Raw genomic sequence first — 27,668 nt, 5'->3', positions numbered from 1 at the left:
TTGATGTTAAAAGAATCTTGGGTGTTCACACGGAATAAAAATGAAGCTGCAATTACTTTTCAAAGTGAGTTTACATCTTCTTTCACAGTATTGAAGATTATCGTAAGTAGAAAAATAACATGCCTTGAATGATAATGTTCCTCTAGTGAAAACATCAAAAGCACAGAAGGCAATTGATACAATTATGTTTTCAAAGTCTTTTCTTGGGAATTTGAAACTCTCATCTCATAAATGGCTTGTAAATAATTAATCCCGACATCTGTTCAGTTCTCAAAGCATACACACATGAAAAAAAAAAAGTATTTTGAAAGCAAAATATTTTCTTATGTTCTACCAAAACCTAAACCTTTAAGCAGGGAAACAGATCACTTGTAGGAAGCTTCACTCGGATGCATAAAATGAGTGGCTCTTTCTCCAAATGGTGTTTTTGAGAACTCATTCAACTTGAGGGTACATCCGCACCAGTTATTAAAAAATCCAGTGTCTAATGGATAACTGTCAGGCAGCGAAGTTTTTGTCAGCATTTTCTGTTCCATGCTCCACAAATCACCATAAATCCTGGAAGAAGTCAGTTCTTAAAACCTCTCAACTCTGCCATCGCACAGTAGAGAAATTCAATAGCTAAAGAGTCTCACGTTTATGGGAGTGAATTATAAAGGTTTCATTTAGATAGGATTTAGATTACCAGCTCTTTCCACACAAATGGAAACATACCACACTGTCTCCGAGTTTATGCTACAGCATTAGGAACTTCATTTCAGCAGTTTTAGCAACAGAGCGCACATTACAAAGACCTGTAGAGCCATGTTGCCTAGCAGCAGGAAACAAGGAGACTGAAATGTTCTCTGAAAGTATTTTGTTTAATGCTGCAAATAGTTATAAATCATTTAGAGGTTTGCAGCATTTACCTTTACTTATTTGGGGAATAATATAATTGCACAATATGCTAGTCAAGAGTTTCCTTTGTTTGGACTGTTGAAAAATGGCCAACTTAATTTTAAAAGGAGAATTTGGCTAGAGTACCTATGTGGAAGGAAACAACCAGGGGGTCCCATCCCCCCACATTGGTTAATTTACATCTATAATCACCAAAGGGTAATATGCTAATTAAACCGAACATCCTTCCTGACATCATTCCGGATGTCCTTCAGGATGAAGACGGGGCCAGAGCAAAGCCCAGGTTCTGGGTGCCTGTGGTCAGAGAAAACCCAGATCCTGAGTGCTGGAGGGAAGCTGGTGCTGGCAGCTGGGAGAAGGAAGGCCTACTCTTGCATGAATTTTTGTGCATCGGACTCCTAGTCTTTAATAAGAGGTAAGATTATAGGAGCAATAGTATTAAAGGCTTCCTGGTTTAGCTTTTAGCATTTCTTTATTATTATTATTATTATTATTATTATTATTATTATTAATTTTTTACAGAGAGGAAGAGAGAGGGATAGTTAGAAACATTGATGAGAGAGAATCATCCATCAGCTGCCTCTTGCACACCCCCTACTCCCCTACTGGGGATGAGCCTGCAACCAAGTCCCTTGACCGGAATCGAACCCTGGACCCTTCAGTCCGCAAGCCGATGCTCTATCCACTGAGCCAAACTGGTTTTGGCAGCTTCTAGCATTTCTTTTGAGGAAAGGAGGACAGCTGTGAATTCTCTCCAGGGCTTACTTCTCAGAAAGGAATGGAGGGAGACTAAGCAATGTTGCCAGTTCCCACCCCAACTTTTACCTTCTGCATGCATAGTGCTCACTTAATGGTATTTGAAATCCCACCCACCAAAAATATAGGAGTGCCTGCTACTTGTGATGGCTATAAAAAGCAGTAATGTTAATGTTACAGAAAAAGTAAAAAACAGAATCAAAGTTACTTAAACTCATATACCTATAACTAAATTAAATTGAGTGGAATCTCAGAGAATTTCCCAGAGCAATGGTTATAAACGTTGGCACGAAGTTAGAATCACAGGAATACTTACCTAAACTATCAATAATCCATGCCCTTCTCACCATAATTCTTAAATAGGTTATCAGGGAAAAAGGCCCCAGAAGCAATAAATTCTAAAAGCTCTATATAGAAAAGGGCTTTTACTCAGGGCTTAAGTGGGCATTTTGCAGAATGAATAATGTTCTATACCAGTGGTTCTCAACCTGCCTAATGCCGTGGCCCTTTAGTACAGTTCCTCATGTTGTGGTGACTCCCAACCATAAAATTACTTTTGTTGCTACTTCGTAACTGTAATTTTGCTACTGTTATGAATCTTAATGTAAATCTCTGTGTTTTCTAATAGTCCTAGGCGACCCCTGTGAAAGGGTAGTTTGACCCCGAAAGGGGTTGGGACCCACAGGTTGAGAATCACTGTTCTAGACCATATGTTCTATTCAGTGCACCTAATTACCCTCAACTGTTATTCCATTATTTGTTGTTTTTCCCTTTTCTTGATCTTTGCTCTGAAAATACATGCCTAAGAACTACATGTGAAATTTTATAAGATTTTAACCTTCCCTGATGATAATTAAGTATTTATCTTTATGAGTAAGTGTTTCTGGAGGAAATGGGTTTTTCAGCAGTGTCACATGCAAGGAATTTCAGGAGCACTCATGTAGGGTAAGTTTTAAGTGATAGTGGCAAGATTTATTAGTGTGAAAAGTTGTAGTAAGCTCTCAGAGAGGCTGAGAGAGTGGGCAGGCTATGTGGACTCAGGAGAGGAAATTAGAGGCCAAAGGACACTCCCCTGCTGCTGCTGCTCACTACTCCCCTGGTTGCAAGTCTCAGGGGAATCCTTAGAGTTTAGGAGAAAAGAAGGCAACAAGTTCCTGTGGGAGAGCGGGAAGAACATGGGTATGCTCCAAGGAGGCCCCTGATGGCTTTTTTGTCTAGCTTCCTCATGTGCCCTTCGGTTTGGGAAAGAACAGGCTTCTTTAAGACTACCCAGTCTCTTTCTGATTTTTCCCTGGCCTGTGCCCTCCACTTATCAAATATCTTTCCTGAATTCTCAAAGGCCTTCCCCTAATCTGATCATTTCCCTAGAATTTTCCAGGCTAGTCTCCTCCCCCTTGAATGGTAGCCATTTGGGGTCCTATTGCCCCAGCAGTTAGTGAAAGGAATTCTTCCTCCCAGTCACCCTCTACTCCTTTAATTGGGTGGAAAGATGCAGTCTACTCCCTGGAGTGATTGAAAAGCTATTCAAGCTTAATCAGATATGTCTGGCGCCTTTCCTTTCCTTCTATTTTGTTAATACCTGACTAACTGCCTATTCTAACAAAAGCAAATAGATTTTTCTCATTATTTTCTGCAATATCTGAATCTAAGTCCAGAATAGGAAATGTACAATTATAAGTAATATCATTAGCTCCAAAACACCAAGCTTTTCCTCAGATGCATAATTTCAGTGTGTAAATACATCTGTGTGGGAAATTATACCAATTTCAGGAGGTCCATCTTTATTTTTAAAGTTCCTTTGCAAAACCTGTTCCTTTGACAAGATTGTTCCTTAAAATGACCTCCTTTTAGTAAAAAGTTGCTCTGTAATCCCACAGGTGTCTCTGGGGTGATGGGATGAAGACTTTAATCACAGGAAGGATATCTGTCCACCATTGAGAAATATTTGAAGAAAGCACAAAAAATTGCATTTGCTTTGAGAATTTTCTCTTTAGATACAAGAGCAAGAATGCATGGAACTTTGCATATTAGCATGACTATGTGAATTTATTTTGTAACATATTTTTAACAATTGGGGAATGAACCATGAGAATGTATGCATGACGCATACAGGTGTTAGGGGGAGAGTGATATTATATGTTTTCCTGGAACACTGAACCTATTTTTACAAAGAAATGTCCATTCTTATCTTCAATAATATTTTTGCTGAAGATATATTTTATCTGATGTTAATATAATCTTTTCAGCCTTAATATGATTAACATTTGCACATTTCCCTTTTCACTAATTTACTTTATCCATGCATTCATATTTAATGTGACTTTTACTAATGTCATAGAGTTGAAAAATGGCTTTTTTTAAAATCAATTTTATAATTTCTGCCTTTAAATAATAGGTATTAGTCTATTAACCTCTGCTAACATTCAATGTAATTATATGTTTGGATTTATTTTTATCACTTTATTATTTGTTTTCTGTTTCTGTTTTTTCCCTTTTTCCTCTTTTTCTACCTAATTCATAATGTTTTTCATTTTGTTTTTGTTTTGTTTGTAGGACCAACAGAGATGTTTCATTTTCATTTATATATTGGCCTTTCATCTATATTATTTGTATAATATGTTAATGATTGCTTAAAAGTTATTGTTTCTTAGAGTTAATAATGTACTAACTACTTCAAATAAAATATAGAAACTTTGCAACTATATAGGTATATTTATTACCTCATTATTCTTTTATAGTTGTTATATACACACACACATACACACACACACACACACACACACACACAAACACACATTAGAGGCCCGGTGCATGAATTTGTGCATGGGTGGGGTCCAGCCAGCCCAGCCAGCGGGACGGGACATGGGTGGTTGGCCAGCCTGCCTGCTGGTCAAACTCCTGGTCAAGGGGACAATTTGCATATTAGCCTTTTATTATATAAGATATACACTGAATCACCAGATTATTATGTGTTCAGAGATCATAATAATCTGGTGATTCAGTGTATATATAAAATAGAGCTGTTTTATAATCTGAAATAAAATGTTTACAATGTTTTTATTTAGAGAGAATATTCATTATAAATAAATTAAATGAAGGAAATTAACCTTTTATATGTACCTATATAGTTATTGTTTTTAAATGTCTTCAGACCTTTCTGAAGATTCATTTGACATCTGATTTATTTCTATTTAGCCTGAAGAACTTCTTGGAACATTTATTATTGGGAAGGTCTTCATTTTATTTATCTAAAAAATGTCCTATTTTGTATTTATTGCTGAGAAATATGTTTGCTGAATATAGGATTCTGGATTACAAATGTTGGTGTTTTTTTTCTCCCTTCACTTTAAAGAGTATTTCACTATCCTTTGGCCTTCAATCTTCCTAGTGACAAATAGATGGTTAATGAAATTGTGCTATAGGCAATACAATGTTTTTCCCTGGTTGCTTTGAAATGGTTCTCTTTATCTTTAGCTAGCAGCACTTTAATTGTGATGTGTGTATGTGTGGCTTTATCTGTATTAATCCTGACTTGTTTTCACTGAGCTTCATGGATCTGCAAGTTGATGTTTTCACTACTTTGTGGAAAATTTAGACTTTACTTATTCCAAAAATGTTCAGCCCTATTTTATCTTGAATCTACTTTTGGGTTTCCAATTACATGTATGCCATACTTTTTGATAGGATCCCACAAGACCCTAGTATCTGTTAATTTTTTCTCTTTATCAATCTTTTTTTCCTTCTGTACTAACGTTGGACAATCTCAGTTGATTCAACTTCACTAAATATTTGTCATCTACATTCCATTATTACGGTAAGTACATCTTGTATTATTTCTTTGCATTTCAGATACTGATTTATTAAGTCTAGAATTTGGTTCACTTTTCTTATTTCTACTTTCATGCTGAGATTTCTCTTTTATTCATTATAAGCTCATTTCCCTTATTTCCTTGAGCATAAGTATAAATGCTTAAAAATAAATAAATAAATAAAAACCCACCATGTACTAATTTCAATATCTGGGCTCAAAGTTTATATCTATTGATTGTCTTTTCTTTTGAGAAAATATGTTCTCTTGATTGTTCATACGTTGAGATATTTAAAATTCTATTTTGGACATAGTGAATTATATGTTCTAAAAAACTCTTGATTTTTTACATGTTTCTCCCAAGAGTATTATTATTTTTAAAGGAGGCAGATAACATGTGGCTGAAGGAAAACTGTAAACTCTGGAATCTCCATGGTGGGTGGCAGTTTAAATATTATTTTAGTCTTTTTCAGTTAGCTGATCTGCTTACTGTATGGGAAAGGTTTCCTCTTTAGAGTTATGCTTTCTAGGATTTACCCTTTTAATTTCAGTGACATAATCTATTCTTTGGTTTTTCAATCAGAAATACTAAAGGTTTCTACTGGATTTTTAGCTGTTCTTCCTAGCACATGCCTTCAGGCTAAAAGCTGTAAAAGGTGTAAACTCACTCCTTTTTCTTTTAAATGTCAACTGTACTCCAGTTTCTGCCTACATTTACATCCTCTTCTATCACTTTAGATGTGTGTGTGTGTGTGTGTGTGTGTGTATGTGTGTGTGTGTGTGTGTGGTAATTATCAGATACTAAGAACATATAAAGAATTTAATTGGGTAGGATTGAAACCATATACATTTTAGAGATGATGCATTTTAGTTAGCTGAGGTTGTTTCAGAAGTTTTAAGATCTTCTGGGATTATACCATTGTAACATAAATAAGAATTGGATTTAGGACTTATTATAGTAAACCTATTGATAAAATAGCAAAAACTGGCACTATTAATAAATTGCATTGCTCCTTTTGCCTCTACATGCATGTATACTAGGTTCACTAGAAAGAAAATAGGCACTGTTAAATTATTATGTGGTAAATAAGAACAAAATCTTAGTTCCGTGTGACTATTAAAAAAAACTGAGTCATTTGTATTTGAAATGGCCCTTTTCCTATTTACCCTACCATTAAGGTAAATATTTCTTTAACTTAATAGTTATGCAAATTGAATAATCTTATTCTTTAAAAAAAAAAACTAGAATATTTCAAGATGTTGTTTTTTTTTTTAAAGTAGATACATTTACCCTATCAAGGAATGTCATTGTTATTACCTCCCCTAACACAATATTACCATTTTTAAAAAATAATTAATTCCCAGATAATACAGAAAACAAAATAAAATAAGACATTAATAAAAATAAACTAAGAGCAAAACTAAACATTTTAAAAAGTGCTATGATTATTTATTTTTTTTATTTTTTGCCTTTGGGGTTTTATAACAAGCTTATCCAAAAACTGAGCCAACATCTTTTTTTGCTGATGTTTTTGTTCTTAGGGATGTACTAATTATTTATTTTTTAGTAAAAAATATTTCTCATAAAGGAAATGCCTGCACACTTAGACCATTAATGAGGACCAGGTTGTCCAGTCTGTGAATAAAGTTCCTGAACTGATTTATGCCTAAAACTTCACTCAGTCTTGCCCTGGCTAATTTGACTCAGAGATTAGAGCATTGGCCCACAGTTGGAGGGGTCTTGGGTTCTATTCCAAATCAAGGGTATATACATAGAGAGTAGTTTTGATCCCTCCCTCAAAACTGGCCCCCCATAACGTGAAGGAAACAATTAATCCAAGTCTCTCTCTCTCTCTCTCTCTCTCTCTCTCTCTCTCTCTCTCTCTCTCTCTCTCTCTCTCTCTCCTCTCTCCCTCCATCATCTTTTCCTCCCACCTACTCTCACTAAAAGTCAATGAAGTCAATGGAAAAATTACCCCAGGTGAGGATTAACAGAAAAAGAACAAAAAACTAAAACAAACAAACAAACAAACCACATTTCACCCCACCTAGCTAAATAACAAAATAATAAGACCATTAGCACATGACAAAATTATATGGACATTTTAGATAACAGTGGAGATATTTGTTGAACAATATTTCTTTGAACATGGCTTCCTTTGGGACATCTGTAAGGGCTTGCATTGTTTCCTATTTGTGGTAAGAACAACATTCTTGTCCCATTGACTATGAGTTTTTCTTGCTCATGGATAAGAAGCCAAAATGCAGTTAAAACACATTAGATATGTAAGAGCCCTATGAATTGGTGAGACTGTGGTAAGTCTAGATACAAACTAGGAATGATTGTTTTCACTCTATTGATGCATTGCAAGTTTTGTAGTTTATCAGGAAATGGTTTCTAGAAAAGGAGAATTATTAACCAGGTCTTGGGAATTTTAAAAATGTTTGGATAAAAGGAAAGAAAACAAAATATGATTATTTATGAGAATTAAGTTAAGGCACAAAGACAAGAATCATAAAAATTCAAGAGTGGAAGGCAGATTACTAAGTAAATAAGTTAGGAGAAATCTACTGCACAAGTATAGAGCACATGATCAAAAAGAAAATATTAATGAATATGTTTAATGCTGAGTCTATTTCTTTTAAGAAAAAAATAAGTACAATCTTTGGCCCTGAGATTAACTTGTGTATGCTCCGTCTTGGCTCTGTGTCAATCAATAAATGTTATGTCATAGTAACAAATGACTTCAGTAGGTCAGTGGCTGACAATGAAAGTTTATTTCCAGCATATTTTCCATACCTATATTGAGTGGGCTGCAACTCTGTTCTATAACATGTTACCATTCAGCCCTAACTGTTGGAGTAGGCTGGTTTTAAACCAGTAGACAGAGCAAAACTGCTGGCTTAAAGCTTCTGTTCAGAAATGACATACGTTACTCCTACTCACATTTCACTGAACAAAGCAGACTCACATAATTGTACCTGAGTTTTACAAGCAGAGGAGCAGCTCAAAGAAAAACACTGAATATGGTGAAAATCATAAAATATACCACTAATATCTACCAGTTTGAATGAGGTATGTAATTTAACATGTTTTTTTCTTTTCTGAAACACAATTTGTAATTTGTGAAAAACAAAATAAAATAAATAAGTTTTAAAAATGCCAATCTTGAGGATTGTCCTGATGATTAAATATGATTATTAATTGCCTGGAATAGAAACCAATGCTCATAAATTGCAGTTGTTATTATTCTCTTCCATTTACTGGCATTTGGCATGACTTTGTTATAATAGCCCACCCAGAGATAACACAGCATTTGTTAGTCTGTGTGGCTGGCAGACGGCATTATTGTACAATCAACAACAGCTCTAATAAAACTGCACATTTTGGCCAGTTGTCTTTTTTTTTTTTTTAATTTGCTACTTTTGTCACTCAGAATAAAATCTTTGACTAGAATGTTTGAATAATTCATATTATTTATCAAAAAATAGTTTATGCCCTAAACGGTTTGGCTCAGTGGATAGAGCATTGGTCTGTGGACCAAAATGTCCCAGGCTCAATTCCTGGTCAAGGCAGCATGCCTGGGTTTTGGGCTTGATTCCCAGTAGGGGGTGTGTGGGAGGCAGCCAATCAATGATTCTCTCTCATCATTGATGTTTCTATCTCTCTCCCTCTCCCTTTCTCTCTGAAATCAATTTTAAAAATATTCTTTGATGAGAAAATTGTGGAAAAATGAGATATTTGGGATGTTGATTAGGGAATTTATTTTGATCATTTCAATGATTGAATTTATCATTCTGGGCCTAAGGAAAAGAGTTCAAAAGAAGTCCAAATCAATGGGAAGTAATTCAGTATAGCCCATATCCCTACAATTCCCACAAAGCTAACTAAGGATCCAGTTATTGCACCTGCCCCAGCAAGCATGGCACATAATATTCTGGAATTCACTCTAAGTGGCCTGAATGGGAAAATCTGCTAGATGCCCCTGTATTAAATAAAATAAGAATAACTGGCTCATAATGACACAATATCCTGAAAATAATACTAAACTACTCTCCAAAGTAGAATTTTCTTACATATTCTTATTGAATAAAATCATACATTTTACTTTGAGTAGGAAAACTAGAGATTGACCACAGCTCTCAATCAACCACATTTTACTTATTGAGTGGAAGACACTATGTAAAATTACACTGGAATTTTACAAGTCATTCATAACAGAAGAAAAGTCTCTTGTTACAACTACTTTACAGCTGTAAACTAGTTGTAATATTAAACATGAAAGCACAGATTTTAAAGTATGAATGAGTACCAAAATGATTAATACATTGATTACTTGCTTATATAGTCATAACCTATTTTTGTTCATGTAAGGATTGCTGAGTGAGAAAATAATTTTTGTGTCCCTTTATGTAACAATATTCACTACCACACTTGACCAGTTCCAGATCATGTAGAAACTTCATATTTTTGAAACTTCTCTTCTTAGTTTTAAATTTCTCTATTGAAAAAAAATCATAAACATAAAGAACTTTCACAAACATTATATCTAAAAAAGATACAATCCCCTTTTGAATTCTGTTATAACCTCCCTATTTGTGTATGTGTTTTAATATATGTGTACTTATCTTAATTTATTTTCATTTTTACTACTTTTAAACTCTTTAAAGATACACCCTGTCTTTGGTTTTTAAGGTTACTGAGCTTGGCACTGTGCATTTGTAAAGCAAAGCTGCCTGAACTACAACACAAAAGTGAAAAAATTTCAGATTTGGGGTTTCTCTTCAAAGGGAATATTTTATATGCTTCTCACCACTCGCCACTTCTATTTTCACTTCCCAATCTGTGTTTTTTAAGTATTAATTTGATTAATTTATATTTCTGAAGTATTAATCTGTATTTATTAAATGTGTTATAGAATTCTATAACAATATTCTATAACAAATTTAGAAATGTAAGACAGTTCATAAAATAGCTATATTTATTTAATAATTATTATGACCTGATGTTATACATAGTATCTTCTTTTATTAATATTGAAGAACTATGATATGTGTTCTCTTTTTTAATTAACTAATAATGATGTGAAAGATCTTAGAAAAATCATCTTACTGTTAATAAAAAGTAGCATACATAGAAGTATGTAAGCCACCATTCTATTTAGTCCAAGCATATTTATTTATTAAGCTTCAAGGTAATCATGGTAAGTCCTATTTTTAAAAAAGTTTCATTGTCTCAAAATGGAAAGTGAAACCAACATAAATTAAGTAACTTGTCCCAGTTCACATAGCCAGATTATGTCCAAACTCAAAAGGAGACAGCCAGGCATCAAACCCATGCTTTTTTTAAATATATATATATTTATTTATTGATTGATTTTTTACAGAGAGAAAGAGAGAGGGATAGAGAGTTAGAAACATCGAAGAGAGAGAGTCATCGATCAGCTGTCTCTTGCACACCCCTTACTGGGGATGTGCCCGTAACCATGGTATATGCCCTTGCCCAGAATCGAACCCAGGACCTTTCAGTCCGCAGGCCAACGCTCTATCCACTGAGCCAAACCGGTCCTGGCCAAACCCATGCCTTTAAATAACTACACTATACAACCTCAAGAAATGGCATCTTCATTGGTAATGAAGATTCAAAAGGTCTATTTTAACTCTAGAAGTACAGTTTTAGAATGCCTATTGCATGCATGAAGGACAATCTACCTCTTGATTCATTTGCAAAAGAGAGTCAATGACTGGCACAAACCTAGGCTCAAGAATAAGCATGATCTTCAGGGTAAATGAAGCCTTAATACAGCAAAATCTGTTTATTGGGAACAACTGCAACCAGGATTAGCCTGCTGATCTAAGAACTTATTGAAGCCCTAACTGGTTTGGCTCAGTGGATAGAGCATTGGCCTGTGGACTTAAGGGTCCCAGGTTCGATTCAGGTCAAGAGCATGTACCTTGGTTGCAGGCACATCCCCAGTAGGGGATGTGCAGGAGGCAGTTGATCAATATTGCTAACTCTCTCTCTTCCTCCCTGTAAAAAGTCAATAAAATATATATATTTTAAAAAGAAATAAAGAACTTGTTAATATATATATTAATGGGTAACTGTGATTTTTTAGTTTAAATAAATTGAATAAAATAAGAAATAAATTTGCTAATAATTTAAGTAGAGATGTGTGTGGCCTTTTCATAAAGTATATATTATTTTATTAGATATTAACATTGTTTTATATTAACCTCAATTATAATACATATTCTATAGTACCTACAACTATGTAATATTAGAGTACCAAAATAAGTTTACTTATTTTTAATCAAATTTTAATTGTCTCAGCCATACAATTTAACAGCAATTATTTTAGCATCTTGTCTTTTAAAGAATATATTATATTTTTTTATTGATTTCAGAGAGGAAGAGAGGGGGGAGAGAGATAGAAACATCAATGATGAGAATCATTGATTGGCTGCCTCCTGCATGCCTCACACTGGGGATCAAGCCTGCAATGGGCATGTGCCTTGATTGGGAATCTAACTATGAACTCCTGGTTCATAAATCACCATTCAGCTACTGCACCACGCTGGATGTGCTAGCATTGAACTGTTAAAAAGCAGCCTCCATGATATTCACAAAAATAATATTAATCTTCTGTTTTGCGTGAGTTTTTTATTTTTTGCTTACAAATACAAACAAACAAATGTTAGTTGGTTAAAAATAACCAGCTAAACAGTAACGTAAGCAGAAACACACCAGAGAGTCAACTAATAGCTCTGAGCTTTAGTGCATCTGTGTTTTAAGGAGAAAAATGGAGCACTTTAGATCATCTGGATGTGAGTGATTAGAAGTCAATCAAGTGTGGCCTGATAGGAAGGGTGCTCACAGGTGCCATGATTCAGCCACACTGATTCAGCCTGCACTGATGGGGAGAGGATTTTGATAGAGAGACAATGAGCAGAGAAAAATTGCTCTTTCATATGTATGTCTGCTACTGAATGTCTAGAAGTTTGTTATATTCAGAAAATTTAACCTCCATCTTTACTAATATATCTCCTTTATATTTTATTCCTATGAAAACAAATAAAATCTGAGGAATAGCAACACAGTAATTACTTTCAAAAATAAACACTTTCAAACCCAATCAGGGCACATGCCCATTGCAGGCTTGATCCCCAGTGTGAGATGTGTAGGAGGCAGCCAACCAATGATTCTCATCATTGATGTTTCTATCTCTCTCCCCCCTCCCTTCCTCTCTGAAATCAATAAAAAATATATTCTTAAAAAGACAAGATGCTAAAATAATTGCTTTAAATTGTATGGGTGTGACAATTAAAATTTGATTAAAAATAAGTAAAATTATTTTGGTACTCTAATATTACATAGTTGTAGGTACTATAGAATTATGAAAGAAAAAAATCAACCTATTTTGTGAAATGCATCCTACATAACAGTTGTTGTATGGCTTTTTGACTGATTTCTGAATGTAAAATAGACATCTTGCTATTTCCTAGGTCACATAGACTTAAATTCCATAGCAACAGAAGAGTTTCATTAACTAATTACCCTCTTGATCTGTTGCCAAAATTATAGCCATATAACTCCTGAAGTTAATCAAACACAAATGAAAATAACTCGAAGAAATAGCTAATTATTAATGGTACTCTAGATTAAAACCTCTTTGCTTTTATTTATGCTATTTAAAATTGAGAGTTTATATTAAGCTTAATATGTTCAATCTGAAATATTTTCTATACTTAAGATAGCTATTTACAAAATGAAGACAAACATTGAATGCAATGTATAAGATCAATACTCCTGATTGCCCAATCTTCTCTTCATTTTCTGCAATACCAGGACATCACTGTGAGCAGCTAAATGTGATTACTGCAGCCTCCAGATTTCATGAAACATTCTTTTTTGTCTTGGAGTTAAGGAAGAGGGGTCACAGGGGGAGGTAACTGAGGGCAGCCAACTTTATCTTATAATCGTGTTGCACACTCACCTGATCTCTAATTGATTCTAAACTCTATCTTCAGTGATTATTAAACACTAGAAGCTCGATGCATGAAATCTGTACAAGGCACTCCCTCACAGCCCTAACTGCCTCAGCCCTGCAGCACCAGCTGCCTGGCAGCCCTGCTCCCAGACCACTGGTCATTCTGGAAGGTCATTCTGAAAGGTCGTTCCACCATCCAGTCTAATTACCATATTAGCTCTTCTTATATAGGGTAAGTTATAAAATAAGAAATGAACATAAGCAATAACATAAGGAAGAATCAGCTAGCACAGCCATTCACATTAGGGTATGCTAGTGGTAAATAATAAATTTTCCCTTTAATAAGTCAGACAGTGCTGAAAACTGTGGGGAGGAAAAAAAAAATAGCTTGTCATAGAACCTGGGTGGCATTTTATACTAACCTAATTCACACAATCTTTTCCTAGTTTTCCAGCAGTGATTGAAGTAGGTTTCTTAGTGGTCCCCCAAAGATGTTCATGAGCTTATTCCCAGAACTTATGAATGAATATGTTACATTGTCTGGCAAAGAGAATTAAGAATGCAGTTGAATAGGGCTGCTAATCAGTAACTTAAAATAGAAGGTCACCCTTGATTATCCAAGTGGACCCAATATATTTACAACAGACTTAATTAACTATAGAGTTTTTTGTTTGTTTGTTTGTTTGTTTTCCATTCAAGGAAACATCTTTCCTTTTTATCTTTGATATTTTTCTTACCTACCTCATATAATGTATTTATTTCTTTAACAACTATTTATTGGATTCCTACTATGATATTGGGAGATAGAAACTATAAATTTATTTCTTTGTTAAGTACAAGCAACAAGCATCTATCTAGTGTAGACTTATGGATAGTGATGTGTGGGATATATCTATATACTTGGGGTGTAAATCAGTGCACCCAAAATGTGATCCTGAATGAGTCATTGAAGAATGAGACATGACTCCTAAAAGGACAAAAGAGTATATAAGTAAAACACACACACATATATAAAACAAACAAACAAACAAAAAAAACAACAACACTCACAACAGTGATAAATGGGAAAGATTATTCTAGTGGGGAGATATATATATATATCCACTTTATATATATACATATATATATATGAAGTGGAAAAAATATCATGTGCAAAGGATCAGAAAAGGCAATCTGTGAATTGCATGTAGGTCAGTTTGACTAGAATGACATGGGTCTTGAAAGGAAGCTGCAAAGTTAGTAGAGAGGCAGGATGCAAAGAGCCTTATAGGCCAAGTTGAGAGACTTTTGGACTTTACCCTCAGGGAAATAAGGAACTAGTGTAGCATTGGGCAGGGTTCAGTAGAAAGACATGAGCTACACTAGACATTTCAATATGGAGAATGTAGGGAACTGGTTTCATAGGGGATTTGAATGAGTAAGTGGAACACTAAAGTAATCCTATATAATAAAAGCCTAATACACAAATTGTCCCCTCAGGCAGATATTTAGCTGGGAGTTCAACCAGGAGACTGGGAGTTCGACTGCTCACTATGACGTGTGCTGATCACTAGGGGGTGGCACAGAACATGGTGTGCGTCAGTGACATGGCACTGGCAGGGGTGGCAGTAAAGGAGCTGCTGCCCCAATGGTCCCAATGAGAGCAGGACTGCAGTGGGATGGATGGTGGAGCAGGCGAGTAGGTGGTGCCAGGCCAAGGCAGGTGCAAGCAGGGGTCCAATTGCCCAGCCAATCACTCCACAGATAGCGACCATCCTTGGAGGAGGGGGTCAGGGCCACCATCCAGCTCCCAGGCACTGAGGGAGCCAGGCAGGGAGGCCCAGCCCTGATCATCGTCCCACAGGCAGATGGTGGAGCAGGTGAAGGGGCAGCGCCAGGCCACAGCAGGATACCAGGCAGGGCTGTGAAGCTGCAAGGCTGGAGGCACAACCTGGGGCTCAATTTTCACAGGCCATTCAGAGAGACCCCATCTGTGAATGAATTTGCGCACCAAGCTTCTAGCTAAAAGATAAAAACAAATGTATTCCAGGGATAATATCTATAAAAAGAAGCTACTATCTCTATGGCTTTCAGAATAAATTGAAGTTAAATATCTCTATGGCTTTCAGAATAAATTGAAGTTAAATATCTCTATGGCTTTCAGAATAAATAGAAGTTAAATTAAAGAAATTCGAAATGGGGAGGGGCATTTGATCTTGGGGCTCAGAGCTCTGGAAGGGGGAATGCTCTAGACGGTCTAGCTGAATCATTATACATTATGTGGGTATTAGGAGCCAGATACTACAACATGGATAGAAGCTGGAGGCTAGAAGAAGCAGACATGCTACTAATAAGGCAAAGTACTATTGCTGGGATAATCATGTCAAGTCCTTCATCAAAGTTCATATTCCCATTTTCCTCTACTACCCCCTATTGCAAAAACTTAATAACAGGGAGTTGGTAGTTAGTAAGGGAGATGCACAGTTTGCAGAATCCAAGCCGCTGTATCATAAAATTGAGTATAGAAGGAGGGACTTGGTACAGAAAGACAATAAGAATTGGCACAGTTCAGTTTCCTAATATGCTATTTGGGATGATCCCAAATCCCAGGAGTTGTGGTATCCATATCTGGGTGATGTTAATTTATCCATAAGTATTACAATTCCACCTGCTAACCTAAAGGTTAACATAACCTAAATGTTAATTTACGTTAAGTAGTTATTACCAGCAATCTTTACAGGAATAATGAGAATAAATATATATAATTTCTTAACAAGCAGTAAAACTCTACACAATCATTACAGTCCTGATTTTTGTGGAATACTCACAGACCACACATAACAATATGTAAATTCCTTCCTAAACCACCTCATACCCTATTTGGCCTTGGCCAGCTTCTTAGCTTGTCAGAGTTCTTTCCCAAGTTTGGTGACTCAAATGTATGCATCTGAGAAGTTTTAAGTCCTTTGTGGCCTTTTGTTTTTATTGTTTCAGTTTTTCCATTTATTTTTACTATTGAACATGTGTTCCTTAGCCAGAAGCTATATTCAGGGCTAGCATGACAACAGGCAAGGCATTGTGTAAGTGCACATATGCCAGGGCTAGCAGAAGCACTTCAGGCAGGAGGAATAAACCAAATGCAGAATAATTATTTGTTCTCATGAGGCTAAATTGCTAACTCCCCCACAAAGGAACAGGTCTAATAGAATCCACCTGTTGTTAGATGTCTGCCTGATGAGGGACCAGTTCTATCCAGGGGCTTGTCTCTCTGGTTTTGATCACACACTTGGCAGTAGCACTAGCCTAATCAGCCTTAGTAAGGAAAATTCATGTTATTGAAACACTAGAGACCAGTGTACAAAAATTCATGCACTTGGGGGCTGTCCAAGACCCCTAGGGGGATGTCCAACTGACAGCTTAGGTCTGCTTCCTGAAGGAATGGGCCTAAGCTGGCAGTCAGACATCCCTCTGGCAGCCCTTGAGCCCTCTAGGCATGTCCAACTAATGGCTTAGACCACTAACCCATTAGTCAGACATCCTTAGTGCTGGTGGAGGCAGGAAAGGCTCCTGATACCACTGTTGCACTGGCCAACCATGACCAGTTTCTGGCTGAGTGGCACTCCCGCTGTAGAAGCACCCCGACCACCAGGGGGCAGCTCTTGCATTGAGATCTGTCCCTTGGTTGTCAGTGCATGTCATAGTGACTGGTTGTTCCTGGTTGTTCTGCCTTTAGGATCAATTTGCATATTACCCTTTTATTATATAGGATGTGCAATTCTCATATTTTGTTACTAGGATACCTGTAAAAGAGACTGATTCTGCATACTTAGATGACTGATAACTAAGGTGGCCTAGGAAAGAGGTATGCAAATAACCTCTTGGAAAGCACACAAAGCATGAAAATATTTTTGACTTGTGTGAAGCCTCTTCAAATCGAAATAGTTGTAGGCATTGTAGATGCTCAACAATTAGGAAGACAAGATAATAAGTATGCAGAATCAGTGGCTTCACACAAGTCAAAATATTTTCATGCTTTGTGTGCATCCCAAGAGGTTATTTGCATACCTCTTTCCTAGGCCACCTTAGTTATCAGTCATCTAATTTTGTGCTTTACAGGTTCCTGACCATCTGACCACCTCTTAGTTACTGCACATCTCTCAGTCCAGACAGAGATGACCAGATATAATGTTAAACATTCTTCCCCTGGGAGGGTTTCAGTTTACCTCCATTATTTAGGAATACTCTTGATGGGGGCTGCAGTGCCACAGCTGTCCACTCCAAGTTAGTGCCAAGGACCTGCCTAGTCAGATTTATGGTTTACAAAGTTCACTCTGTCATAGTGAAAAATGGATTGGAAGACACATTCACATTTTCAACATATGAGGTAATGGTGTCTGGAACCAAGGTAATGGCAGTGAGGATTAAAGAAACATAAAGCTCTTGAGAATGAAGAATTATGTGAACATTTGATACCACCTATCTGATTATTAGTTCTTAGAGGGTGAGGGCTGAATTACAGCCTTTTTCCACCTATAATACCAGGTGCTAGTGCATAACAACAGCTACAAAACTTCCTACTTTATGTGGAATCTCATTTTAGTTTCTCCAAATTCCTGTGAGCAAAATCAGTCATTAAAATGTTAGCTTCTGTACAAAGCAGTTTTTACTTTTCCCCCATATTTTCCAGATATAAGATATTCAGATGACCAACAGATGCTGAACATCACTAAGCATTAAGAAATGTGATTCAAAACCACAATGAGTTATCACCTCACATCTGCCAGTATGACTACCACTAAAAAAAAATTAAAAATTAAAAAATTAAAAAAAAATCAACAAATAAGTACTGGTGAGGATGTGGAGAAACAGGAACCCTCAGACACTGTTAGTGTATTGTAAATTAGTGCAGCCACTATGGAAAAAATATGGAGATTTTTCCCCAAAATTAAAAAATAGAGCTGTCATATCATCCAGCAATTCAATTTCTGGATAATTTATACGAATAGAAAAAAAACTAATTTTAAAATATATATGTACTCTATATTTATTGCAGCATCTATCCTATCTAATAAAAGAGTAATATGCAGATTGACCATCACTCCAACATACAATATGACTGCTCCCAGGTGGTCAAAGATTCTGCCCCTATGTGGATACAAGATGGCCAGCAGGGGAGGGCATTTAGGAGGGACTAGGCCTGTAAAGAAGGGCAGTTGTGGGTGATCAGGCAAGTAGGGGAGGGCAGTTGGGAGGCACCAGGCCTGCAAGGGAGGGCAGTTGAAGGCAATCAATCCTGCAGGGGAGGGCAGTTAGGGGTGGCCAGGCCGACAGAGAAGGGAAGTTGGGGGCAAACAGGCTGGCAGGAGAGCAGTTAGACATCAATCAGGCTGGCATGGGAGTGGTTAGGAGGTGATAAGGCTGGCAGGAAGAAGCAGTTAGGGGTAATCAGAAAAGCAGGCAGGCAAGCAGTTGGGAGCCAGCAGTCCTGGATTGTGAGAGGGATGTTGACTACCCAGTGGGATCAGGCCTTGAGGGGTCCCAGATTGGAGAGGGTACAGGCTGGTCTGAGGGATAACCCTACCTCACCCCCATGAACAAATTTTGTGCACTGGGCCTCTAGTATATATATAAAAGAGTAATATGCAAATTGGCCAAACAGTGGAATGACCAGAACAACTGCTCAATCAGTCACTATGAGGCACACTGATCACCTCCTAGTCCTTTTCCCTGGCCAGCAGGCTCCGATCCCCTGTTGGCAAACAGGGAACTGGGGGTGTGTGGCAATGTGGGGTGGGGCTGGCTGAGGGCAGTCGGAAGAGGATGGCCCTGATCATAGGCCAGGCCTACGGACCATACCTGCTCATTAATTCATGCACTGGGCCTCTAGTTCTATATAATAAAAGCCTAATATATTAAGTGTCCTACCCTTGGTTCAACCATTCAACCAGTAGCTATGACATTCTGAGCAGTAGGTTAGCTTGCTGCTGGGGTCCAGCCGATTGGGACTGAGAGAGATGGGCTGGACAAGCCCTGGAGCCCCCTCGTGGTCCCTTCCTGGCCCCAATTGTGCACTGGTGGGGGTCCCTCTGCCTGGTCTGCACATTATCACCATTCAGGACTCTTCAGGGGATGTTTGAGGGCTGGCTTCAGCCCAATTCCCACAGGTCAGGCCGAAGGACCCCACCAATGCATGAATCCGTACATTGGGCCTCTAGTTATTTATAACAACCAAGATATGGAAGCAATCTAGGGGTTTAAGAGATGAATGAATGAAGAATATGTGTATACCATTTGCAACAACATGGTTGGAGCTACCCAGCATCTGGCTGATTTGAAACTTAGAGAAATTTGAGTGGAACCATATGAGCTAATCTCTTGCCACAGTAACACTTTGTAATGATCACAAAACTTTAGTATCATGCAACATTAGCATGCATACCACATGTCTAGGCTGGTCATAGAGGCAGCTCTATTCATGTTGGATGAGCTCATCTAAATATCTGAGGGTTGGCCCGGACAATGGAATAATTGGGATCTGCTCCGTGTGCCGCTTGTCCTTCAGTAGGATAGCCCAATCAAGAAGCCATGAAGCTGAAAGGAGTGCAAGAAAGAGCAGGAAAGCAAGCTCAATTTTGCATGCATTTTTCTGTCTTCCACTTGCATCATATTTTCTAAAATGACAGTGGCCAGAGCAGGTCTCAGATCTAAGCTCAGAATCAGATTAGAGGCAGGAATTGCAATGTCACCCATCAAAAGGTGTGACTACCTGAAACCTGAAATTGGATACTTCTGCTACTTACCACTAGGAATTTGTGTTAAAGATGTCAGAAAAATCCCCTTTCTCACTCAGGAGACTCTATATCTTGGCAGACTGACAGGACCAGGAAAGCTGAAGGGTGGTATAACTCATGATTACAGAGAGTCCACACATAAAGAAAGGTCCAGAAAGTGGACTACAGGGAACTCACTGACCTCAGGCAGAGTGACAGCCTCTAGCTGCCCCATGTTATTTGATGTCCTGGGTCTAGAACTCAAAAATAGGATATTTTACTAACCAAAAGAGTCTTTGAGCCTAGAATTACCCTTCCTTAATTTTAATATTCTCATTTCCGTATGTAATTTATGGTTTAAAAAATTGTACAAGTGTTGTTGTATTTTTAAATCTCTGATTAATTTCAGAGAACATATTTGCTCACATGTAATGTGCATGGTGTAATCAAGCATGATGGTAGAAGCATATCCTCAACTAGCAATCTGGGGAAACCTAGCAGAATTGTGTAGTTAGGAGTAACTTGAAGGAGGGTTTGAATGCAATTTGTTTGCCAGTAAGAGTGCTTTTCCTCTCAATTACCATTAAGATATATTAAAGATAAATAAACAATTTCATACTTTGTAGCCATAGAAAGCAATTATGAGAGTATTTTTTCATGAAAAAGATTAGTGAGTATTCTGCCATGAAGATATGCTTCCATTTGGAATGCAGTTTAATTGTTACATGTTTACCACAGGGAAGTGTTCTTATGGGGTTTTTTTTGTTGTTGTTGTTTGTTTGTTTGTTGTTTTTTAATATATTTTATTGATTTTTTTTTTTTTTACAGAGAGGAAGAGAGAGGAATACAGATTAGAAACATCAATGAGAGAGAAACATCGATCAGCTGCCTCTTGCACACCTCCTACTGGGGATGTGGCCACAACCAAGGTAAGTGCCTTTGACCGGAATCAAACCCCGGACCCTCTATCCACTGAGCCAAGCCGGTTTTGGCTGTTCTTATGTTTTGATGGTAATATTTTTGTAAAATCAATCTGTTAACTTTAGGAATGACATATCATTTAAATAAAACAGAGTCATATCATTTAAATAAAACGAGAAGAAGACAAATACCTTAACCCATGGGTTGTATTTAAACAGGAAAGAAAGACAGGTGTGAAAGTCACTGCTAACGCAGAATTAACTGTAGTTGTGGTGCTAAGGGCATGCTCCCAGCTTAATCTGCAAACTGCAATGCACAGTTACTGGGAGAGTTCAAGGACTTTCAACAGTAGTTCTTTCTCTCAAAGTGGAAAAGGGTTTTTTAAACAGGAACAAAAATGTTTCTTGACTCTGGCTTATGAGTTCATTTTTATACTCTGCCAAAATCTGCATTGAGTGCATTAAGTAAAACTTAATCTCTTTAGATTCGATTATTTCTATTAAGAAAAATGGAAATAATTAGGAATTTAATCATCATAATAAGTATAATATATTAGAATTACATAGATCCCTAGCACTCCAGATGACTTTATACACTCCTATAATCCCAGCTTGTGCTAGACAAGGTCGAACAGGACCACTCTTTTTTAATATAAGAGAAAATGATGAATGTGTGCATTTTATGACTACACTGTATGTTATGCCTTCCTTTTTATCTGAACTTGAGCTTTGTCTTCACTGAATATAAAATGGAGTAGTCATTTTCCTTTTTATATAGGGTACACATTGCTAGAAGAATTTAAGGTTTTAATGGACATTTATAGCCAACTTTGTAAAAAATAAAAAGTGCAATGGCTTGTTCATGCCTTGCCTTTTTGTTCTTTTTCTTACAATTGCCAGAACAGTCTTACTCACAATAAAATATAATTGGGCAATTATGTTTTGCAAATTTATAGAAACTCTCACTAGTGTGTCTTAAAAATCAATATGGTCTGCAAAATATAAATTTCAAGGCATTTTTTTAAATGTCAATCTGTTCATTTTCTCCAGTGAGTTGAATGGTTAGTTATACTAGATGACAGAGAGAAGCATTTATTCTCCAGAAACCACCGTAAGAGTTTACTTTGTAAGATGCAAGGATACTCTCTCCTGGCAGCACCACAGAACCTAACAATGAAGGCTGACGCTATTTTTCCTGAGGGACGTGTCTGAGAGCCAAAGCTCCCCCCCCTCCCCCGCCCAGTCCTTTCCAACTTCTGAGACTCAAAAGAGAAAAACAAGACCACAGGGAGAAAAAATTATTATGCTTGTCATGTTTCCATTGGCTTGTACAATCTCTGTGTTTTTCTGGAGTGTACATCACACACCCCCAAAAAAATTCAAGAGGGAAATAATATCTAAAATGGGACTTCCCTGAGAATTCTTTCATGTAAATGGCAAGTAATTGTATAAGAATTGTGCATGTTCATACCAGTCTCCAGAGGTCTATCTCTTACTCCCAACTACTCCTCAAACTCAATCATGATTTTCTGGGACAAGAGAAAGGAGAGGGAGGCTGTTTGGATTGGGTGAAGAGGAGGCAATTTCCTCCAAAAACAACCCTTTATTCTTTAAGCCATAGAAAATCAACCATGTGCCAGACCCTCGGCTGGCTGCACAAGAATTGTATTCATATACTAGGACTTCCACAATAAAGGCCCACAAACTGGATGGCATGGGCACAGAAATCAATGTGCTCACAGTTCTGGAGCCTAGAAGCACACAATGAAGATGCTGAGAGCCCTAATGGAAGGACCTGTTTCCGGCCTCTCTCCTTGACTTACAGATGATTGCTCTCTTGCTACGGCTTTCTGTGGTTGTCCCTCTGTGTATTCATAACCCAAGTGTGTCTTTGTTTTTTATTTGTTTGTTTGTTTGTTTGTTTATATTTTTAAAAAATGTTTTGTTGATTTTTTTACAGAGAGAAAGGGAGAGGAATAGAGAGTTAAAAACATCAATGAAAGCCGGGACTGGTTTGGCTCAGTGGATAGAGCGTCAGCCTGTGAGGTCCGGGGTTCGATTCTGGTCAAGAGCATGTACTTTGGTTGCTAGCACATCCCCAGTAGGGGGTGTGCAAGAGGCAGCTGATCGATGTTTCTCTCTCATCGACATTTCTAGCTCTCTGTCTGTCTCAATTCCTCTCTGTGTAAAATCAATAAAATATATTAAAGAGAGAGAGAGAGAGAGAGAGAGAGAGAGAGAGAGAGAGAGAGAGAGAGAAACATAGATCAGCTGTCTCCTGCACACCCCCTACTGGGAATGTGCGTGCAATCAAGGTACATGCCCTTGACCAGAATCTAACCTGGTACCCTTGAGTCTACAAGCCTATCCACTGAGTCAAACTGGTTAGGGCCCCAAGTGTGTCTTTATGTGACCAAACTTCCTCTTCTCATAAAGAAACAAGTCAGAATGGATTAGTGTCAAATCTAATGGCCTGGTTTTAAGTTAATCACCTCTTCAAAGGCCCCCCTCTCTAGTACAGTCACCTTCTGAGGTCCTAGGACCAAAGCTTCAATATATGAATAGAGACATGCACAATTCAGCCCGAAACAGAGCCAAATACACATAAATCCAATCCCGACTCTCAGACAGAAAGTTTTTAGTTGCTTAGAACATGTATTCTAAGAACAAATATTTGAGGATAATATTTTTTAGATGGGTTATAAGAGTAAGAAAAGAACCAATGCTCTCATCAACAAAAGACAAGCATAGGAGTATTTGTTAAATAAAAATGAAGTTGCCCCTGCCAGTGTGGCAAAGTGGATAGTGTGTTGGTCTGTGAGTTTGATTCCAGTAGATTCAGGTCAAGGGCATATACCTCAGTTGCAGGCTCCTCCCCTGCCGGGGCCTGATGTGTTTCTCTCACATCAATGTTTCTCTCTGACTTTCCCTCTCTCTTCCATTCTCTCTAAAAATCAATGGAAAAATATCCTTGAGTGAGAATTTTAAAAGAATGACTTTGTGTTAAATGGAATCACTCTGAGGCAGATAACCTGGTATAATTATGTTTTATTTCTTCCCAGTTATAGGAAAGTGGCCCCAAGATTGAATGGAAGCTGGAATGTTTTGGCCTATCCACTGTGGCTAAGCATGAACAGCTCACCAAGTGGTGTGTGATGACTGAAGAAGGGAATACAAAGTAATACTTACTGGGCAAGGGTTTAGTTGCCTGTTCTACTTAAATGTTTGTAAGAAACATTTAGAAACTTTTAAGGACTCAGGTGCAGAGCAAATGATTTTAGCACTAGACGTTCCACTCAAAAGAATATTCACTTGCCTCTGAATGTCTTTTGTGTAGAATATTTTTCATAGGATGACCACACCAAACTAATGATGACAAAAACATGTGATTGTATGGATATGACCTGAGGAATTGCTCAGAAGTTCAAGTTAATGAATAAATGAATGAATAAATAAATAACAGTCTCAGAAATTAATGCCATTAAAATAATTGCCATTTTTTCATTTACACTGACCTTATATTTAAGGTTATTCTGGTGCTTTCATTTAAACAAATTCAGATCTTCTGTAAACAAAAGGCATTATGCTATGTTAGATAGCATTCAATAAAAATTTTATTTTTTACAATCATACTTTCTCTGCTTCAATCCTATTCAGAAGAGATATGTGGAAAGAGGTAAGAGGCTACCGTGATTGGGTGGATGCTGATTTCTGGCTTGGCTTTGCCACCTGCTAGCTATGTATCACCTTTCTTAGTCTCAGTTGTCTTTTGTGCAATCTGGTGTACTAACACTTCACAGAGTCACATAAAGTCTACAGACATTGTACTTGGAACATGCATTCTGAAATCCCATGAAAGTGACAGGTGAGGTATTATTTTTATTTTTAAAAATATTTTTATTGATTTCACAGAGGAATTGAAAAGAGAGATAGAAAAATCAATCATAAAAGAAAAGCATTGATCATCTGCCTCCTGCACTTCCCATGCTAGGAATTGAGCCTGCAACTTGGAATGTGCCCTAACAGGGAATTGAACCATGACACACTGGTTCATAGGTCGATGCTCAACTACTGAGTCATACTGGCCAGGCAAATGAGGTATTCTTAAGGCCTTGTATGTCAATACCAATTGAACAGTGCTCACTGTCTGGGACCTCATTTTTTGGTGCTTTTGTCTGTAAAACTGTAAAATGTCTTTTCCTTCTAGATGATTCTTCTGACAAGGAAGCAAAGAACATTTTTATTGTGAAATAATATCTGTATACACACACCCACAGAAAAGCACGTTTCCCTGTGATTCAAGGAGCTTAAACTCTAATGGTCAGTAGGACATATTTTCCGTGGCACATGCTGAGCTGTAGGACACAAGTGGCATCTGTCCCATCTCCATACATATTACTTTGAAGTAAACATCCACAATGTGTTTCAAGGTGCTATTTTAAAAACCTCCTCATGCCTTTTGTTTACTTCCTGTTTCTTTTCTATGATGCATCAAACAGAAAAGCCAAATGCCAAAGCCACTGGCAGTTGTGTCTGACTGTGCAAGGTCTCCCTGATGCCAGCTAGAACCCAGCCTGGCACTATGCCAAATGTGCAATATATATATATATATATATATATATATATATATATACACACATACACACACATGAGGGTCAAGGTCAGCAGCATACAAAAGATGGTCTCTTACATATGCTAATGTTTATCGATTGATTTTGGAAAGCAGAGGCAAGCTATCTTTCATTAAGTGTTCCATCCTTAAGCAGTGTGGCTCTACATAGGCTAAACTGAACAAGATTTCTTATATAACTTACCTCGTTACGTAGACAGGTCAAGAAGGGCATCTGGAAAGTTCCCAAGAAGTTCGACTTGTGTAATCCAATTTGGCTTATAACAGTATTCATGTAGTCACTTAGTAATTTGCCATGGTACTTGATGTAAAGTTACTGATTCGGGGCTATCAAAGCTATGTAAAGTGGCATGCCCACCCTAAGGGGAAACCATAACTACCATGTAAAGAAACATTCTTAATACCTTTCCTCAAAATCTGGATGACACCGAGCACCCTGGGGAAAGATGAACACTCACCTCAAAGGTGCAGCTGCTTGTCCAGCTGGTGAGAGACCCATGCAGCTGTCCAGCCAGCAACCCTTCATGGCCACGGCTGAGGAGAATATTTCAGGCCTCATTCGCAAACATATTATCACCAGTTCTTTCAGAAGAACCTCTTAGGTGATGTATACTTCCTCATAAACCCTCACTCTCCTGGGAACCACATTTGGGTACTTATAAGCTGTAGGACACTAAGGAAGACATTGTTTTTGAGCATGAGCAAAGCATTGAGAACTTGCTATCCTAAGTAAAGCAGAAGTTATACAAAGGCACATTAATCCCAAGCCTCCATCTATTAATACATACAACTCAGGAACACTATAAGAACAATGGTAATAATATTTCTTGATAGTTACTAAACTTTTTTTTTTATCAGATAATACACTCATAGTCTTTATGTGTGAAATAAAGCAAAGACCAGCTTAGAAAAATGGACTTATTTTCCTACATCGGGGTTTTTGAAAGTTTCCATTTTTATTACTGCTCAATGACTGCTCTTGGAGATATAGAATTCTATAGAAATAGTTTATGGGTATTTGGTCATTAAGGGATTTTGCCACACATGTCCCCCACATATCTTTGTGAATAAGAAAATATGAGTTGTAATGCTAGCCAATATGTTTTGAGCACTCCTTTTGTGCTATGCACTATTCTAGTGATTATTTTTATTATATTAATCCATTTAAATATATTTGATTTACAATGTCTATGAGTTTGTTAAATTATTTGTAAGATAAACTCTTTGCCTCCTAGATCTAATACTCTGTTGTCTCAAAAACATTTCTACTTATCTATTTACATATGTGCTTATATGTATGCATGCATTCATGCTTGCATATCATGTTAAATTAATTATTGGTTTAGTTACAGTTTTCAAATTTTAAGAAAATTTATGCTTAGATATATGTATAAAAAATTATACTACTTTCTATAAAGAAATATAATAAGGAGCTTTCTGAAAGGATCACTATCTAGATAGAAGATGAAACCCATGTACTTTCATGGTTAACATTTAAAAATGTGAAGATGTCGTAATATCACTAGTATCATGACTCTTAAAATCATGTGGATATAAAGAGCAAAATTGGTCATCGGCTCATGACACATCTATATCTGTTCAACAGAAATCTATACTGATTACATTTTCATTTTCAAACATTGCTGGGATTACCTCACTTGTTTTCAGAACCCACCTCAATTTTCTAAGTTAAATTTAAGATTTGGCTCTAATCCTTACTTTCAACTATTGTTTTGATAACTAAACAATGATCCTTTGCAATTGTTGACTTCCATGATCCCCCTGAACATCCATATCTCTTAATCCCTATATCAGTAATATTATACACAGGACCTTATCATTCAATTATATTATGCTACTTTTGGGTCTTAAATTTGTTGTCAATGTCTCATATCACATTCCCTCAGTATCCACCTC

At 37.1% G+C, this 27,668-nt stretch overlaps 1 pseudogene; it reads right to left on the bottom strand.

Moving 5' to 3' along the window:
* The window catches only part of LOC118713779, a 59,288-nt pseudogene extending 33,263 nt beyond the window's left edge, over positions 1 to 26,025 (bottom strand).
* Between the last annotated feature and the right edge of the window lie 1,643 nt (positions 26,026 to 27,668).

Source organism: Pipistrellus kuhlii, unplaced genomic scaffold (assembly GCF_014108245.1).
Source record: "Pipistrellus kuhlii isolate mPipKuh1 unplaced genomic scaffold, mPipKuh1.p scaffold_m20_p_9, whole genome shotgun sequence".
Classification (NCBI taxonomy): Eukaryota; Metazoa; Chordata; class Mammalia; order Chiroptera; family Vespertilionidae; genus Pipistrellus; species Pipistrellus kuhlii.
Note: the sequence above shows the minus strand (reverse complement) of the source record. Positions and strands in the feature narration are given on the sequence as shown.